Source organism: Miscanthus floridulus, chromosome 14 (assembly GCF_019320115.1).
Source record: "Miscanthus floridulus cultivar M001 chromosome 14, ASM1932011v1, whole genome shotgun sequence".
In the NCBI taxonomy this organism is placed as follows: Eukaryota; Viridiplantae; Streptophyta; class Magnoliopsida; order Poales; family Poaceae; genus Miscanthus; species Miscanthus floridulus.
The window spans coordinates 68595784-68600602 of NC_089593.1; the positions used below are offsets into that span (position 1 = coordinate 68595784).

The 4819-nt window shown below is 46.0% G+C and overlaps 1 pseudogene; it reads left to right on the top strand.

The window, feature by feature from the left end:
• Positions 1-265: 265 nt before the first annotated feature.
• Positions 266-2102, top strand: LOC136503650 (uncharacterized; annotated as a pseudogene).
• Positions 2103-4819: the final 2717 nt, after the last annotated feature.

Sequence of the window (4819 nt, forward strand, 5' to 3'; positions counted from 1 at the left end):
AGTCATATATATGCACCCAGCTAATCCTTATTTATATCAACTGCAGGACTGCATTAAATATGCTGAATCCCCCCTTGGTATTTATGCTGACAACACTCTAGATATATCATCCACTATAGACACCAGCTCGGTAGCATCGCGATGCTCAGTCAGGCTAATTCATGAAATTGTATCAACTTTCGGTCCTGAAAAGAAAGACTTGGTTAGGGCAGTCGGATTCCATGGATTGCTCAATTTCCCATCTATTAAGCAGATCAATCTTCGCTTTTCTGCATGGCTCATGTCTGGAGTGGATGAATTGTCACAATCACTACATATTGTGGATGGAACACGCATCCATTTTACTAAGGTTGATATCGCCATGGTCTTTGGAATACCTTCAACTGGCTGGAGCATATTACCCAAAACAGCAAAGCATTATCCAGGCAATGTAACACCTCAATTAGCAGCAGCTCATATTAACGTCAAGCAATTGTGTAGTATAAAGGCTGCACAATCCATTGTCGCCAGGGATCATGATGGCCCAATGAGCTTATCTGAACAGGATATGATGAGTTCAAGGCAGCCTTTGTTGTTTTTGTAATGTCAACCTTACTTGCCCCTGCGGCAAACATGACCGTGTCTCTGATGACTATATGCATGTCATCGTGCAACCCGGGCAGATCAATTCCTATGATTGGGCTGAATACGTCATGCGACGACTGCTCGAAGCTGTTTCAAAGCTGAAGGCAGATCTAGCAAGCAATGTCAAAATGCCCTACATATTTGGCTGCTCTTTGTTTTTACAGGTAGCCCGACTAAGCATTCCTTTCTCCCGTTATCTGCCCCTTTGCCTCTACATTTCACCGCTCGATATAGTTGTGCTCACAAAAGAACCAAATCTCATTTTTCATACAGGTTCTATACCTGGATAGCATTAACTTGGGCGCACTTTCAATGGAGCATAACAGCTTCCCACGAGTGCGATGCATCACATATGATCGGTTAAGTGTTATGATAGCCGCTGACAATAATTTCTCCGCGTCTTGCTCCAACACTACGGGTCACTCACACATTCCCAACGTGGGGTCGTATTGGATGCTCGTTTATTTGATACAGTAATGTCATCATTTATATAACAATTTAAATTTTAATCGTATATTAACACGCAAACCATATTCCTTTGTATCATTTTGAAGTTATTACGACCGTCTGCGGGGATCTGTTATCATTGGGCTACATCCAAATTGTCTAACGGCCAAAGCTCAAATCAAGCCGGCATGCTAGGTCTGTGGGAGGCTTCCACCTTGATGACTCGGATATTTAAGATCCTCCTCGAGGTACGGCGTCCGATCCTTTTTTCTGATTTTTTCAGGGCTATCTTGTTTTTTCATATCTGGGTAAAAAAAAATTGAAAGAAGAGCATATAATTGATGTTATCAGTCCCTGTATTCAGTCATTCAGTTTTTGAATTCAAAACATCGGAGTTATTTTATTACCTTTTGTTTTTGCACAGGCTGCCGGCCCTCTGTTCGTTGCTGTATCAGACTTTCAAAGGCAAATAAGTTCTGTAGAATTTCAAAGGCATTTAAGCACTGCACCCGTCCATCAGTGTGGACTCCCGCCCTGTTGGTATCCCCACAAGACAACTCATATTCTTCTTATATGTAGTTGTTTTTTTCATCTTCATCTACCGTATCCTCTTTCATATCCTTCTCACGCGTTGTATCTGTATTTCTCTCGTGCGCAGGCCTTTGCTCTGTGGCCTTGTTTAGATTGCAAGTTTTTTCACTGTCTCTCCATCACATCAAATCTTTGGACATATGCATGGAGTATTAAATGTAGATAAAAAAATAACTAATTACACAGTTTGATTGTAAATTACGAGACGAATCTTTTGAGCCTAGTTAGACCATGATTGGACAATAATTGTCAAATACAAACGAAGTGCTACAGTGCCAAATACTGATTCCTAACCCCAATCTAAACAACGCCTATGTGTCAATCACAATCGTGTAGCAATGCACACCGCTGTTCACATACTTCATCAATTCAGCCAAAGAGGAAGTCCATTAGGTGTAATGGGGAAACCTCCACATCCACAGACAGTGATTGCACACTAAACAAACGCATGCACATGCTAAACAGCAACCATACACTACTGGAGGCGGGCTCTTTGCCAAGTGCCTGTTGCACTCGGCAAAGGCAGCTTTGCACTCGGCAAAGCCTTTGCCGAGTGCAACACTCGGCAAAGAGCCTCCGTCGAATCCCCTTCTGGTAAAGGCTGCTTTGCCGAGTGCCAAATTTCGGGCACTCGGCAAAGATTTGACGCCGTCGGCCGGCCGACGGCGTCTAATTTTTTTTAAAAAAAACTCTTTGCCGAGTGCTACAGCTCCGACACTCGGCAAAGAAATCTGTTTTTTTTAACCTCTTTGCCGAGTGCCACAGCACCAGCACTCGCCAAAGGGTGTTTTTATTTTTTATTTTTAATTTTCTTTGCCGAGTGCAATTACCATTGCACTCGGAAAGCGTGTTTTTTATTTTTTTTTAAATTTTCTTTGCCGAGTGCAATGGTCATTGCACTCGGCAAAGCCACCTCTAAATTTCTTTTTTTTGTTTTTTGCTTTTCCATTTAAACAACAATGCATATATATATATATATATATATATATATATATATATATATATATATATATATATATATAATAGAAACCACAATTCAACAGCAATAAATTACAAACCACATTTATATATTACAAACGACCAAATTTGTCGGAAATCCACAATTTATTACAAACCACAAGTTCATAGTCCACAAGTTCACAAGTTCGATACATAGAAACTACTCCGCAAGCGGCTCACGGTGACTACGCCCCAGCGTGCGATCCCGGCGACGATCCGGGTGCGGATGGCCCGACTTGCGATGCCGGCGACCCTCCGACCTGGTTCGACGCCGCCCCCGATGTCCGCTGCACAAAAAAGAAGATATTGCACGTGAGTGACAAGATAAAAATGTAAGGAGTTTAAAGAAAAGTTGAAAATTTTGGCAGCACCTCCCCTGCCCGGGACGTTTCCAAAACCTGCAAGAAAAACGTCGGCACGAAGGCCGAGAACCACATTTCTGGCACGAAGGCCGACACATCAACTAACCCGGCACGAAGGCCCACACATCAACAAATCCGGCACGAAGACCATCTTTAGGTTTGACACTAAGTATGAGCACAGAAAGTAAAACATACTCACCAAGTAGACTGTGGTGGTGGCTATGGTGCAAGCAGGTGTAGTGGGATCTGCCAACCTTGTTGCTCCCCAAGTTGTTGCACGAACCTGAGCAAACCTTCTTGCTGGGCCTCAACAGCTTGTAGCCTCTGACGCTCGGCCTCCCGCTTGGCCCGCTCAGCCGCCTGCTCAGCTTCTTGGACCTCCTGCTGGGCCCAAAGTTGCTGCAGCTTGGCCTACAATATTTGACCCCAATGTTTCAATATTGCAGAGCTAAGGAACGTAAAAGTCAAAGAACGACGAATGAAACTGGAATACTTACCTGGAGTGCCGCCACCGTTGTCGGCCGTTGGCTTATGGACACGCTAGAGCTCGTGCTCGCTGCTCGGAGGCGGTTCAGAGGAGGAGTAGAGCTCGTGTTGAGGACGCCGTCGCCAAGCCAGAACCGCCCATGCTTCTTGCCTTCCCCACCCGCATCACGATCTCAGGATCAAGGCGCTCCTCGGTCCTCGGATCGTAGGCCGGCCCGTGGACTGACCTTGCCACATCCGTGTAAGAAGTGAGGCGGGTGTGGACGCTGGAGTTGGTGTACCCCTCTGGGCCCACATCCGGGTTGTACTTGATGTTGGACCTTGCCGGGCCCATGTGGGCCAAAGCATACGCCGTGAGTTGGCCAATTGGCTGGCCACCGCGCGCCGCCGACTGCGAGAAAGACAACAACATGTTGTTAGAAATTATGCAGAATTGAGCGCGGCTAGATTAGACAAATGGTGCAGACTTACATATGTCTTTGCATACTTGTTGAGGCTGGCGCTGCCCTGATGGTGAGGGGCACCTGGCATTAGCGCTCGCTGGTTGCTTTTCTCCTGGTGCTCCTTCTGCCAGTCCGCGTCCAGCCATTTGTCCACTATAGCAGCCCAGCAATCGGGGTGTGTGGCGCACCAGCTTGGAATCGCCTACAAGCCATCAGAAGATCAAATTAGGCATAGTTAATCTCAAAATAAATCAACAGGAGATGTTTTCTATTTACCTGTAGGTACGTCTCCCTTGTCAGAATCTCTGTCTGTCTCCTCGCCTTGTTTTGTTGATTCTTCTCTTACGGTAGGTGGCGTTGTAGTCAACGTGCGCCTGGAGGCGGGCCTCGTAATACAAGTCCGAGACATGCCTTTTACAGGAAGCGCAAGCCACCTGATACGCCCTTGCCTCCTGGCCTGGCTGGCATCTGAAGAAGTCCTGCATAAAGACATGAGGTGTCCATTATTTTATTTAAAGAATGTCCAATGAATGCAATGAATTGAGGCTTACCCACAACTCCGAAATCACCCGATCCGCCAAGTTTCTGTGCGGAGCATCGGTGGCGACGAGGGCGTAGTGGTCGAATGAGGGTACCTCTGGGTCCTCATCCTCTGACGTCCACACCAGGCTAGGGAAGTGTTCCCTGCACAGAAGTCCCAGGATCCCATTGACATTGCGAGCCGGGACCCCCTCTTCCACAAGCATTCAGTTCCTGCACAAGTGATCCCATTGACATTAGCTCTTATTATGATTTTTCAACATATCAAATGAAGAACATATGAAGTTACTTACTTAATCCCTCGGGTGCAATCAGTGGGCGGCGTTC